Here is a 15,840-nt window from a genome sequence, read left to right as displayed (position 1 = left end):
CATGGCGCCTATGTCTTCATTGTTAATGGGCAGATTTAAGTCTGCTATGGGTTTACATTCCTACTCCTTGCACTAGCCCAGTCGAACGCCATCTTCAAGATCCTTTGGAAGCTTCAGCTAACATCGTTTGCCTAGCTGGCGAGTTCAAAACCCTTCTCAATCAGGATCCGTAGTAGACTACACATTAATGGTGTTCACCCATAGTAGTGGCAATAAAATATCGCCCTTTACTCTCCCTTTAAACAGCAAAATCTTTGATTTTTTCTTTTCCCTCTCATTTTTGCCCATGTTCAAAAGCTTTTTCTACTTTCATCCATTTACAGCTTTTCATCATCAGTCTTAATAATTGTACATAAGTTTTGCTAATTAAGTGATTACCAATAATAATTTTCTCCATTAGTAACTTTCATTCAAGATTCCTCAATCTTTTTTTTTTGCGCTCATCGACACCATACATACCCATCCGTAAACGCTTAATTTGTGTATTAATCAATAATGGCCACCTCTTTAGATGTTGAGATGGAAAAAAGACACTGCAGGAAAGATGGAAAGACAAACACAAAAAGAGAAAATTTGCCTCTGGGCTATAACGGGGGAAGTAAGCGAAGTCTCAGTATAGGAAAAGTAAGGAAAATGTTTCAAACAGGAGAAAAATTCAATGAAAAAGTGGGATGAAATATTTTTTTTCGGCAACAACATTCCTACTGTCCCTTGCTACTATTTTTGGTTTAAGAATTTAATAACCATAGAGAGCTTTAGAAGATATCTAATTGGTTGTATAGGAAGTATACAAAGACGAAGAGAACTAGAAGTGAAGAAATGTTTAATTACGACGCTCCTACTCACTAACGATATTTTTGTAGTAAGTGCAATTCCTACTGTTCCTTACTATTATTTAAGGGTATAAAGTTTAACAAACTAACAAAACAATTCAGAAAGACATCTTCTGGTTCCAAATAATATTTTCTTTAATTAAATAAAACTTTTTGCTTTCTTTAATTGGCTATGACAGAATATTAAATAATACACAAAGTTTTAATATTAGTAGTTGGGGACAGTAGGAATATATTCCTATTTCTCCCTTCTACTATTTATGATTATAAATTCGTTACAGTTTGACATCTTCAGGTTTAAAATAAGATTTTCTATACTAATTACCACATACAACTAAATTTTTTCATAAAAGTAGTTGGGGACAGTAGGAATCTAGTCTGACATACTAACTACTAAATTGCCCATTAACACTATATTAAGGAATAGGGTATACTTCTCTCATATGAAAGAGTGCTGTCCGATTTAAGCTGAATGAAAAGGGACTGTCTATTTTATGCCGCGTCTAAATGAAACTTTTTAATATATTGGATTGCCCAAAAAGTAATTGCTGATTTTTCATATAGTCGGCGTTGACAAATTTTTTCACAGCTTGTGACTCTGTAATTGCATTCTTTCTTCTGTCAGTTATCAGCTGTTACTTTTAGCTTGTTTTAGAAAAAAAGTGTAAAAAAGTATATTTGATTAAAGTTCATTCTAAGTTTTATTAAAAATGCATTTACTTTCTTTTAAAAAATCCGCAATTATTTTTTGGGCAACCCAATAGTAGTTTGGGACAGTAGGAATTTATTCGGAAATAACATCTTTGCCATACAAAAAGTGTTTTATAACTTTTGTAGTTCAATCTCGAAACATCCCCATTGGGTATCTGACTCCCTTTCCTTGGCAACAAATTTCACTGCCCCATGTCCGCAATGCCATTGAAGGCAAAACAGAAAAACTTTTGAGAAATGACAAACAATCGATCACAAATATTAAATACATTTATTAATACATATTAAGAGCATAAGTTTAGTTGAAAACGCCTTTGCTATTAGCAAAACATAGGGCGTTACGGGCGGATGGTGATAGTCGTCATTCGGCATTCATCCAACGCCACACCAATACTACCAACACCCCCTTGCCATATCGCCATCATCCCAGGAATCATTTGTAACAGCCGCAGCAACAATGCATAACTATAACTTACATGCGATTATTACAATAACAAAAAAAAAATTAGGAAAAAGAAACGGAAAAACATTCTCTCATACACTTCAGATACAAATACAAAGTCAAATTGTAAGCATATGAAGTTCTACGTATATAAGCGTGGATGGAGAAAGTTTTTGCTTGTAGGAAAAATTAAAACAAGTAAAAAGGCGTTAAGTTCGGCCGGACCGAACTATGGATACCCACCACCTCGTGTATATATATGTAAACCACCTTTCGTCAAAATCTGGTGAAAAATGCATACCTTATGCCTCATAGCAGCTTTATTGAAATATATTCCGATTTGGACCAAATACTAATAAGAACAAGTCATTGTTAAATTGTGTACAACAAAATTTTTGATTATTTTAGTACCGATCTGAACCATATACGACACGGATGTCGAAAAGCCTATCATAAGTCACTGTGTCAAATTTCAGTGAAATCGGACAATAAATGCGACTTTTATGGCCCCAAAACCTTAAATCGAGGGATCGGTCCATATGGCAGCTATATGCAAATCTTGATTGATCTGGGCCAAATTACAAAAGTATGTCGAGGGGCTTAATCTAACTCACTGTCCCAAATTTCGGCGACATTGGACAATAAATGCGCCTTTTATGAGCCCAAAGCCTTAAATTGAGAGATCGGTCTATATGGCAGCTATATCCAAATATGGACTGATCTGAGTGAAACTGAAGAAGGATGTCGAATGCCCGAACACAACTCACTGTCCCAAATTGCAGTGATATCGAACAATAAATGCGCTTTTTATAGCCCCAAAACCTACAATCGAGAGATTGGCCTATATGGTAGCTATATCCAAATCAGGACCGATCTGGGCCAAATTTTAGAAGGATGGCGAGGGGCTCAACATAACTCACTGTCCCAAATTTCAGCGACATCGGACAATAAATGCGCCCTTTATGGGCCCAAGACCTTAAATCGAGAGATCGGTCTATATGGCAGCTATATTCAAATCTGAACCGATGTGAATTAAACTAAAGAAGGATGTCCAACTTTTTTACACAACTCACTGTCCCAAATTTCAGCGACATCGGACAAAATAAATGCGGATTTTATGGGCCCAAGACCTTAAATCGAGGGATCGGTCTATATGGCAGCTATATCCAAATCTAGACAGATCTGTGCCATAATGCAGAAGTATGTCAATGGGCTTATAACTCACTGTCCCAAATTTCAGCAAAATCGGATAATATATGTGGCTTTATGGGCCTAAGACCCTAAATCGGAGAATCGGTCTATATGCAGCTATATCAAAATCCGAACCGATCTGGGCCAAATTTCAGAAGGATAGCGAGGGGCTTAACATAACTCACTGTCCCAAATTTCAGCGACATCGGACAATAAATGCGCCCTTTATGGGCCCAAAACCTTAAATCGAGAGATCGGTCTATATGGCAGCTATATCAAAATCTAGACCGAACTGTGTCATATTGCAAAAATATGTCTAGGGGCTTAATTTAACTCACTGTCCCAAATTTCGGCGATATCGGACAATAAATGCGCTTTTTATGGGCCCAAAACCTTAAATCGAGAGATCGGTCTATATGGCAGCTATATCCAAATCTGGACCGATTTGGGCCAAATTAAAGAAGAATGTCGAAGGGCCTAACGTAACTCACTCTCCCAAATTTCAGCAAAATCTGATAATAAATGTAGCTTTTATGGGCCTAAGACCCTAAATCAGCAAAATCGGATAACAAATGTGGGCTATGTCAAGATATAGTCCGATATAGCCCATCTTCAAACTTAACCTGCTTATGGACAAAAAAAAAGAAGAATTTGTGCAAAGTTTGAGCTCAATATCTCTATTTTTATACCCTCCACCATAGAATGGGGGTATACTAATTTCGTCGTTCTGTTTGTAACACCTCGAAATATGCGTCTGAGACCCCATAAAGTATATATATATATATATATATATATATATATATATTCTTGATCGTCGTGACATTTTATGTCGATCTTGCCATGTCCGTCCGTCTGTCTGTCGAATGTTTTGATATAGCTGCCATATAAACCGATCTTGGGTCTTGACTTCTTGAGCCTCTAGAGAGCGCAATTCTCATCCGATTTGACTGAAATTTTGCACGTGGTGTTTTGGTGCCACTTCCAACAACTGTGATAAGTATGGTTTAAACCGGTCAATGTTTTGATATATCTGCCATATAAACCCATCTTTGGTCTTGACTTCTTGGGCCTCTAGAGGGCGCAATTGTCGTCCGATTTGACTGAAATTTTGCACGTAGTGTTTTGGTATCATTTCCAACAACTGTGCTAAGTATGATTCAAATCGGTTCACAATCTGGTATAGCTGTCATATAAACCGATCTTGGATCTTGACTTCTTGAGCCCATAGAGCGGGCAATTCTCATCCGATTTGGTTGAAATTCTTTCTGCATGAGGTGTTTTGTTGTGACTTCCAATAACTGTGCTAATTATGGCGCAAATTGGTACATAACCTGATATAGCTGCTATATAAACCGATCTGGTATCATGACTTCATGAGCCTCTAGAGGGCGCAGTTCTCATCCGATTTGGAAGAAATCTCATTACCTTCAACATGCATGTCTAATATGGTCTGAATCGATCAATAGCTTGATACAGCTCCCATAGAAACCGATCTCCCGATTTTGCTTCTTGAGAGCCCCTACAAGGCGCAATTCTCATCCGAATGAACTGAAATATTACACAATGACTTCTACAATTTTCAGCATTCATTTATGGTCCGAATCGGACTATAACTAGATATAGCTCCAATAGCAATACAGTTCTTATTCAATATTCTTTGTTTGCCTAAAAAGAGATACCGAGAAGAGAACTCGACAAATGCGATCCATGGTGGAGGATATATAAGATTCGGCCCGGCCGAACATAGCACGCTCTTACTTGTTAAAGACTGTAGCGTGATTTTAACAGGCAGACGGACTGATGGACATGGCTAGATCGTATTAGAATTTTACGACGATCAGGAATATAAATACTTTATAGGGTCCGTAAACCATATTTCGATATGTTGCCAACGAAGTGAATATACCCCCATGCTCCGGTGGTGGGTATAAAAATTTCACAGTTTACGATAGGGCTGTCAGTTGGCAGATTGAAACTCAAATCTTGAAATATAAAAGGCAACCCTCGTATTATCCGTTTGCGCTGTAATATGAAAAACTCAGTTGATGTAAGGCTCCTGTCATCCAACCCAAATATGGTACAGATCAGACCATAAATAGGTATAGCTGCCATATAGACTGTCTCTATCTATCGATATAGGGGTGTGAAAGAATTGAGGACCACTTCAATTGGCTGTTGTTCTTAAATTGAATTTTATTTTAACAAAATGTTTCTAAGCTAGCTTAAGCCTAGCCAGCATGTTCCCATGCTGTTGGGTTGCTCACCTGTGTGAATATGCAACGTATGTAGATTCACACGGCAACGCGGATGGGTGTCCATATGCGCGAATCAGATTACCTAAGCCAGACAATGGTCATGACCAAGGCCAGACAATAAGTTATAATAAACAAGTAAAAGCGTGCTAAGTTCGGCCGGGCCGAATCTTATATACCCTCCACCATGGATTACATTTGTCGAGTCCTTTTTCCGGCATCTCTTCTTAGGCAAAAAAGGATATAAGAAAAGAGTTGCTCTGCTATTAAAACGATATCAAGATATGGTCCGGTTCGGACCACAATTAAATTATATGTTGGAGACCTGTGTAAAATTTCAGCCAATTCGTATAAGAATTACGCCCATTGGGGCACACGAAGTAAAATAGAGAGAACGATATATATGGGATCTGTATCGGGCTATAGACCGATTCAGACCATAATAAACACGTTTGTTGATGGTCATGAGAGGATCCGTCGTACAAAATTTCAGGCATATCGGATAATAATTGCGACCTCTAGGGGTCAAGAAGTCAAGATCCCAGATCGGTTTATATGGCAGCTATATCAGGTTATGAACCGATTTAAACCTTATTTGACACAGTTGTTGAAAGTAAAAATAAAAAACGTCATGCAAAATTTCAGCCAAATCGGATAGGAATTGCGCCCTCTAGAAGCTCAAGAAGTCAAATCCCCAGATCTGTTTATATGACAGCTATATCAGGTTATGGACCGATTTCAACCATACTTGGCACATTTGTTGGATATCATAACCAAATACTTCGTGCAAAAATTCATTCAAATCGGATAGGAATTGCGCCCTCTAGAAGCTCAAGAAGTCAAATCCCCAGATCTGTTTATATGACTGCTATATCAGGTTATGGACCGATTTCAACCATACTTGGCACATTTGTTGGATATCATAACCAAATACTTCGTGCAAAAATTCATTCAAATTGGATAAGAACTGTGCCCTCTAGAGGCTCAAAAATTCAAGACCCAAGATCGGTTTATATGGCAGCTATATCAGGTTATGGACCGATTTAAACCATACTTGGCACAGTTGTTGGGTATCATAACAAAACACGTCGTGCTAAATTCCATTCCAATCGGATAAGAATTGCGCCCTCTAGAGGCTCAAGAAGTCAAGACCCAAGATCGGTTTATATGGCAGCTATATCAGGTTATGAACCGATTTAAACCATACTTGGCACAGTTGTTGGATATCATAGCAAAACACGTCGTGCAAAATTTCATTCCAATCGGATAAGAATTGCGCCCTCTAGAGGCTCAAGAAGTCAAGACCCAAGATCGGTTTATATGGCAGTTATATCAGATTATGAACCGATTTGAACCATACTTGGCACAGTTGTTGGATATCATAACAAAACACGTCGTGCAAAATTTCATTCCAATCGGATAAGAATTGCGCACTCTAGAGGCTCAAGAAGTCAAGACCCAAGATCGGTTTATATGGCAGCTATATCAAAACATGGACCGATATGGCCCATTTACAATACCAACCGACCTACTCTAATAGGAAGTGTTTGTGCAAAATTTCAAGCGGCTAGCTTTACTCCTTCGAAAGTTACGTGCTTTCGACAGACAGACGGACGGACGGATGGACGGACGGACGGACATGGCTAGATGGACATAAAATGTCACGACGATCAAGAATATATATACTTTATGGGGTCTCAGACGAATATTTCGAGTAGTTACAAACAGAATGACGAAATTAGTATACCCCCCATCTTATGGTGGAGGGTATAATAAGATGATTAATATATTCATTGTGGTAAATGCAAATTTTTCCCATGAACATTCCACTAAGGAACAGAGGCAAACTTCTCACATATCAATGAGTGCAGTCCGATTCAAGTTTAAGCTCAATGATAAGAGGCCGCCCCTTTTATAGCCGAGTCCGAACGGCGTGCCGCAGTGCGACACCTCTTTAGAGGTGTACGTGGCGTAGTACCTCACAATTGTTGCCAGCATTAGGAGGGGAAAACCACAGCTTTAAATATTTTTTGATGCTCTCGCCAGGATTCGAACCCACGCGTTCAGCGTCATAGGCGGACATGCTAACCTCTGCGCTATAGTGGCCTCCATTGTGGTGGGAATTCAAATTTCGTCACGGCCCAATTTAACACATTTTTTACTTATTTCCTCATCAATGTCTCCACATGATATTCGCTCCACCCTAATATTCACAATTTTATCACCCATGCATGTTAGTATATGCATGGAGATTATGGTTGAAATAATGCAAGATAGAGAATTTTATTTTACAAATGAATTAGTGTGTGTGAGTGTGTGTGTGGGTTTGTGTCCAAGTGTTTGTTGCTGTGTTTGTTTGCATCTCCTCTTTGGTGCTTTAGTGTGGGTAAGCGTGTTTGGTATCTAAAAACTGCAAAACTTCACAAGTCACATATGTTTGAGACGCAGATAAATATGCGAAACGTGCATGATTCGAGCATAAAATCTAATCAATTCCAATTAGGACTTTTCTCTGATGTATTCGTATAAATTATTATTTATCACTTGCTTATTTATTATTATATTTTGCCACCCAGACAGACGGGCAAACAGGGTAGAAAGAGGAAAGAACCGAAACACCAATACTTGTATTTGCTTGGACTATGGTGTACAGGGGGAAAAAATCAATGTCTTCATCAGCATATTGGACAAAAGACGGGCATAAGGTTAGACACTACAACATTATGGCTATCTTACAAGACTATCTGTCCGTCTGTTGGTTCACCCACTTGGTAGCGAAGGACTGAGTCAATTTTTTTTCCTGCTCTTAACCAAGATGATGGCTCCAATATTTGTAGCTCTCCTTAACCGCCTTTGGCATAACGTAGTTTATGACAATAATGATGGTGATGATGCGCTCCCGAATGTGGGAATTTTTGGCTAATTCTTGAAATTTATATACATGATGAGTTGCTACTACTTCTTGGGTTGATACATCACCACCCTCAACCAAGGTACTTATATATCATGTGGACTGATGTTTATGTCTATGACAAATGGGAGTTATGCATAACACAGAATTTTTCGTATATTCCCTAATTAGTCTGACTTGACCACAGATGGTGGTCGCAAGAGTAAAGCCATTTGTTGGTAGTCATCACTACAGTGGGATTCAATACATTACGGCATTATTTTGAATGATTAACCGGGTGAGGAATAATTTTCTGGTAATTAATTCTAATCAATATGAAAAAAAAACTAAAATCGAATATAAAAGTTCGCTGTGGTTATAGTTATTTAATAAATTGGTAGCAAATGGCTTATCTGAACTCTACACAGAGAAGGTGCACTATAGGCACTGGCAAGAGTGTAAACTCTTGCCCTATACAGCTACAAGAGAGTTATTGGGAAAATTGGGGGTTTCAACCACATGTCATGCATTGGATGTAAACTGCAGTTGTCAGACCTATAATGCTATAGGATGGTGATGCCATCCTTGAATCCGGCTGAGTCTTGAGCAATGGTATGGCGGACGACGCTTCAAAAGTCTGGATCCAAGTATGGTTTGTTTGTGCATCACAACCCCACTGCCTCTGGACATCCTGGATAGATAAATTGCTGCGACCACTGCAATTCACGAAGTGGGTATCCCTTGAGGCGCTTTTTGATAAGAAGTACTTTACCACTATTCCCGATGGACTGGCTAGTACGTAATGTCATAATGACCACTGGAGTAGGTAATGTCATAATGACCACTGAAATAAATATCTTCTCAGGCAGCCACTCAATCTCTGGGGATGATATTTCTGAATTTAAAAACCACCCTCGATTGTCCCAGATCTCCAAACGATATGGCTGAACATTTCAAAATTCAACTGATCTGGGTGTCAGACTACAGAGATATGTTGTTGTTGTAGCAGGGTGTTGTGTTCTATCTTTCGTCTGCCTCATTCATTTAACTTTCGTCTGCCTCATTGTGGCATAAGTGTCCAGATCTAGGAAATCTGCGACTAAGATGGGGTGCATCTAGAGGGTCTGCGACGAAGTGGGTCTGACTGTGCAGTAAAACAGATGACGCGTGTCGTATGGTCTCTGGTCACAATCGGTACAGACATCCTGCACGTTGGCATCACGTTGCGGTGAATAGCAACCCGGTGAATGTGGTCCTTGGAGAACGACTGCTTCACATTGCACCTGAAGACATGTACCTCCCCTGGCAAACCAGAGTAGTTCTGGCTCAATTATGATCCGGCAGATGCCATAGAGATATCGCAGGGAATTGTAACACATTCTAGAGGATCTGGAATCTTCGGGTAATGGGTGACATGTAAGCTAAGTCTTCACATTCAGACAGCGAATGATAGATTGTTACAAGGAGGGGATTGTGAATACTCCAAAATGATGTGGCCTAATCTACACTTGAAGAGGTCGACCGCTTTGTCGCCGCTGGTTAGAACAGACGGCTCAATCATTGTATCTGTCATGACAGGTCACTGTCTGATCGGAAAATATGCTTACAGACTGAAGGTTACAAGAAGGTAGAAGCTGTAAGGACATCGAGGAATAGGAGACTATAGGCCATCTGCTGTGTGAGTGTCCCGTACTGGCAGTCAGAAGAAGTTCAACATTATGTTCTCATTTATTTAAGAAGTTGTCAGAATCAGCGGATGTGAACATCCGCAAGTTATTGAGATTCTTAAAGCGATCCGAATGGTTCAACGATACGAACTAGAAGGTATTTTCATTCTCCTGTTTTGAGGATGTCATAGCGACTGGATAGAGTGAGTAGAGTGTGCGATAAAAGTGAAAACGGAATTGAAGTGAGTTGGAGTTTATCGGATATTTTGGTAGCATTTCTTGGAGCATTTGTTTTGACCAGTTTGAGACAGGTCAGACAGAGGAGTGCTTTTAGTTCCTCGAAGGTAATGGTTAAGAGATCGAAGGGAAAGAAGGGGAGTGTAGCATGTGGGGGGACGTCTTACCGTGCCGATTCGTCGGCAAGCTCCTTATGCTGGGTTCGCCTGGTGTGGCGGTTGCGAAGGAGAAGGTGCCAGATGGTGAGTTGCCATCTGGCAGTAGGAAGGCGGCTGATGGAAAGTCAGCTGGTATGCTTAATGGCGCTGGTGGTAGTGCCAGTGCGGTGGTTGGCCAATGATGATGGGGCTTTAACTCCGTGGAAGGCAGATCGGGAGAGTAGAGCTTGTAGACGGGTGTTTGCACCCTTGGGGAAGCAGGGGGTCACAGTTAGTGAGAAGAACGAGGTGACTGATGCCTTGGTGGAGACGGTCCATGAGGCAGGTGTAGGTGGCGCTGTGGCTAGTGGCTAGGAGGGTGATCCAGCTTGCTGGCCAGTATGAGGAGCTCCTCATGCTCCTTAGGCTGAAAAATGAGGCTTTGAAGGGGAAGTTGTGTGTATACGAGGCGATGGCTGCTCGCGGCGCGTTGGTGGGTGAAGGTAGGTCGTCAAAAAGGTGGTGAAGGAGGTGGGCCTCACACTTGGTGTGAGGGTTCACGAGGTCCGTCCGAATCGTGATGGTGGAGCGGTTATCCGCACACCACCTGTTGCTGATAGCGACCGCATTAAGACGAACGAGAAATTCCCGGAGGTGGGGTTGGAGGTCCGCTAGAAGCACGGCCCGAAGGTGGTGGTGAGGGGAGTGCATGCTGTCATAACTCCTGATGAGTTCATGGCAGAACTATACTCCCTCAACTTGAAAGAGCCGATGAACGAGGACGTTTTCCGTCGGTCGTTGCTTTGACTTCTGCTCCTTGGAAACCTGAGAGTAGCGCTGTCAACGTCACCCTGGAGTGCACTCAGAGGGTAAGTTGTGTGAGTTGGGGGCATATATGAAATGGTTCCGCTTCACCGTCCGCATCCAAGTTGCGGTCTCGCATGCCACCGTTTGGGCGGACATGTGGCTTCGGCCTGTTCGAACCCCGTTCATTGCATTGTTCATTTAAGGGTTGCAGGAGGATCACATAATGATCTCCGCGGTCTGTCCGATCTATGCTGGTTTGGCAGCTAGGGCGAACGCTAGGCATTGAGGATCGTCACGGGGATTAAATTTTACCAATTTAATTGCCAGCGGTCTAGAGCGGTGAAACAGGAGTTAGGTCATGTCATGCGAAGCATTGGTTGCTTGGTCGCGCTGGTACAGGATCCGTATGCAGTCGATGGTAGAATTGTAGGAGTGCCGAGGGGAATCCTAAAATTCTGTCTTTACTGACAGCGGAGGTGACTTTTCGCAGTCGGTGCCTATTGCTCCTGCTGTCAACGCACACATTGTCCCCCTGCCCCCGTAACTGTCGCTGCCATCCCGTCTGTGCCCGGTTGCGAAGCCAGTGGAGACGTGGTCGGTGGTGGTGAAAAACAATGAGAAGGCGGTGCAATTTCAGCGGAGGTCGTCAAGAAGTTGGTAGAGGATGTGGGCTCCACACTTGGTGTGAGGGTTCACGGGATCCGACCAAATCGTGATGGTGGAGCGGTTATCCGCATACCCTCGTTTGCTGAGAGGGACCGCATTAAGGCGAACGAGAAGTTCGCGGAGGTGGGATTGGAGGTGGACGTCAGCGAGAAGCTGGGCCCCAAGGTGGTGGTGGAGGAAGTGCATGCTGTCATAACTCCTGATGAGTTCATGGCGGAACTGTACTCTCTCTACTTGAATGAGTCGATGAACGAGAACGTTTTCCGTCCGTCGTTGCGATTGGCTTCTGCGCCTTGGAAGCCAGAGGGTGGAGTGCACGCAGAGGGTGGCGAATAAGTTGTGTGAGTTGGGGCATATGTGAAGTGGTTCCGCTTTACCACCCTTATGCAGGATGCGGTCTTCGCATGCCACCGTTGCATGGGTATCGACCATAGGGTACGGGATTACCGCGTGAAGGATGATGTCTGTCGGCGTTGCGGATTGGGCGGATATGTGGCTTCGGCCTGTCTGAACCCCGTTCATTGCAGGAATTGTTCATTTAAAGGGTTGCCGGAGGATCACATGATGATCTCGGCGGCCTGACCGATCTATGTTGGTTTGGCAGCTAGGGGCAAAAGCTAGACATTAAGGATCGTCATGGGGATTACATTTTACTAACTTAATTGCCAGCGGTCTAGAGCGGTGACGCAAGAGTTAGGTCATGTTATGCGCAGCACTGGTTGCTCGGGTACTGAAACCGTATGTAGTGGATGGTAGTATTGTAAGATTGTCATGGGGGATGCGGGTCTTTGCTGACAGCGGTGGTGCGATAATTGTAGATGACAGCGACATCGACTGTACGGTGGTTAGCTATAGACAGTGGGGAGTGTGCATTTGTGCAGAAGGGCGGTGTGGTAAGATGTTCTTGGCTAGCATCTATTGTAGGTTTAGTGCCGACTTGGAGCCATATCTTGGATACGGTGCTACTACTTGCGAGTAGCAATCCGCTCATTCTATGTCTAGACGCCAACGCAACCTCCACGATGTGGTTCTCGAAAATGACCCACCACAGAATCGCCATCGTGGGCAGTTGCTCAGCGAATGGTTGATTGTGAATAACGTCGGTGTGTTGAACATGCCGAGCGAGAAGTATACCTTTGATGGGCCTTCAGGCGTTAGTGACTGAAGTTACGCCTACAAATGGGGCGACATTTATTGCTTAGCAGTTTAGGTGGACGGTTTGTGACGAATGGGGCTCAATTGACCATAATCCAAATGAGATTATAGTCACTTCCAGAGATCAACGAACTCGGGTTATGACTGAACGATACAGGTGCTGGAAAGATCGGGACGTGAACTGGGACTTGTATGTGAAAAATTTTAGGGAGACTGCATCAGCATTGTCTTTAGATGATTTTAGGGCACCGACTGTAAATGACCAAATTACTAAGGTAGACGAATGGATGAGCACTGTGAAGGATGTGCTTCTTGGCAGACGTCGAAAGGTGAAACTAAGTGAGGTTAACTGGTGGACCTGTGAGCTGAAAACAATGCGGCGGAACGTCAAACATCTAAGGAAGCGATTCTAAAGAGCCAGAAGTTCCAATGGTGATAATCTTGTCTCACGCCGAAACGACTACCTTAGTAATTTGAGAACGTACAAGCAATTGTTGATTAGGAGTAAGGAAGATCACTTAAGGAGATTTGTACAGGACGATAGATATGATCCATGGAGCAAGGTATTCCGCGGCGCGGTGGGCAACAAGGTTCTAGTAAGGGTGACCTGGGCGGTTTTAGAGTGGGGGACAATGTGTTGACTTCTTGGAACGAGTGTGCTAGGGTGTTAATGGGAACGTTCTTTCCTGATGCGGATGAGCCCGAATAGGTAAGGGTGACCTGGGCGGTTTTAGAGTGGGGGACAATGTGTTGACTTCTTGGAACGAGTGTGCTAGGGTGTTAATGGGAACGTTCTTTCCTGATGCGGATGAGTCCGAATAGGCTCCCGGTGCGGAGATGATCATGCCTCCTCCAAGTCTGAAAAGGGTCGAGATAGTGGACAGTCTCTGCCGGCATAGAAGCAGGGGTCACCTATCATGGGCGGCATGCCTGGATAGATGTGTAAAAGCATCTGAAAGGCTATAATTGACCATGTAGAGTTGATCCTGACACGATGTGTCGTAGGAGGCCATTACCCTCGTACGTGGAAATGTGCTCGAGTCGTAGTTCTTCTGAAATCGCTCGATCGATTGAGGAGCAATCCAAGATCGTATCGGGGCATCAGTCTCCTCACCGTGCTTGCAAAAGTATTGGAGAGGCTAATGGTGACAAGATTTAGGGAGGGCTACGAGAAGGGTACTTCTCCGTACCAGTTCGGCTTTGGGGAGGAAAAGAACACGGTGGACGCCTGGATCCATGGGCATAACTGTGTGAGAGAGTCGAGCGCCATATATGTCCTTGGCATATTTGACGATTTTAAAGACGCGTTTGATTACCTTTCATGGCGTAGTGTTTTCACGGAATTATGCGAAATAGGTTGTCGGGAACTTTCTCTCTGGCGTAGTTACTTCTGTGATAGAAGAGCTTGCGTGGTTGGTGCTAGCGATATGGTTTGGAAGGATATTCAGTGTGGCTGTCCTCAGGGGTCCATCTGTGCTCCATATGTATGGAACCTTATGATGGATCCCCTGTTGGGACGTTTCGTTAAGTCCTTCAAATTCAGTGCATATGCGGATGACCTCCTCATCCTGGTTGAAGGAGATTGCAGACTTATGCTGGAAACTCGCTGTGAGCTTGCCATGGACATTATGCGCGAATGGAGCGATCGTGATGGTGTTGATGTCGCGAAGGACAAAACCGTGACAATGTTGCTCAAGGGCATTCATCCACCCACGATTCGATATGGTGGAGAAAGCATCAGGAACGTAGCGCTCGTAAAATATGTGGGAGTGACTGTTTCAGAGAGAATGGGTTTCCTCGTCCATTTGGGTCGTGTGAAGGAGAAGATGACTGGAGTAACCGGAATTGTTAAGAGTTTTCTGGAAAGTGATTGGGGTCTTAGTCGTCGCTCTGTTCGGTCCATATATGGTGGTCTATTTGTTGCTTGCACAACTTATGGGGCGTCTGTATATGATGATATTGCTGGGACAGTCTTAGGACGAAAGAACATCCTCTCTTGTCAGAAGGTGGCAATGCTGGCTTGCTTGCCTGTGTATAGGAATATTTCGACGGATGCACTAAGTTACATGGCTGTTCTGTATAGTGTGAAAAAGGGAATTCCATTAGTGGGTGAGAATTGTCTCACTGCTTCGGAGCTGGCTGATGGGGATGTTAGACGGTTTAAGGCACTCCTTTGGGATTGTCTTGATGATAGGTGGAAAACTAGATGGACGAACAGTGACAATGGTCGGGTGACCTTCGAATTTATTTGTGACGCAAAGTTCGTACGAGACCGCCCGGACTTTGGCTTTGGCCTAAGTCTGGGCTTCATACAGACGGGACATGGATCCTTTAATGCATTTTTGCATCAGAGGAACTTGTCCGCGACTGATCTGTGCGACTGTGGGAGATCTGAGGACTGGAGGCTTCATATTGACGGGACATGGCTGCTTTAATGCATTTTTGCATCAGAGGAACTTGTCCGCGACTGATCTGTGCGACTGTGGGAGACGTGAGGACTGGAGGCATGTACTGACGAAATGCTCGTACTATGCAGACATTAGAGATTTAGGCGCTATGGGGATTAGCAAGGCGGTGTGGGATTTCAGTAGGGCCCTTGAAGACGAGACGACTGTTGCAAGGCTGCCCGCTTCTTGCCGGGAAATATTTCTTAGGAGACGGACAAGACTTAGTGGAGGCATAAATACACCCTAGTTATCCATGACGAGGTCTTGCTGTACTGATTTGGTGCTGCGCATGACACCTGCCTTGCCCATATTGATGCTGCGACGTTTTCCCATCGTCGTTTCCAGTAGCTTTTTTGGTCGTTTCGGTCATTCGTGAGGGTGGCCGCCTTGATTGTTGAGTCCCAT

The sequence above is a fragment of the Stomoxys calcitrans genome, chromosome 3 (genome assembly GCF_963082655.1).
Source record: "Stomoxys calcitrans chromosome 3, idStoCalc2.1, whole genome shotgun sequence".
In the NCBI taxonomy this organism is placed as follows: domain Eukaryota; kingdom Metazoa; phylum Arthropoda; class Insecta; order Diptera; family Muscidae; genus Stomoxys; species Stomoxys calcitrans.
Note: the sequence above shows the minus strand (reverse complement) of the source record.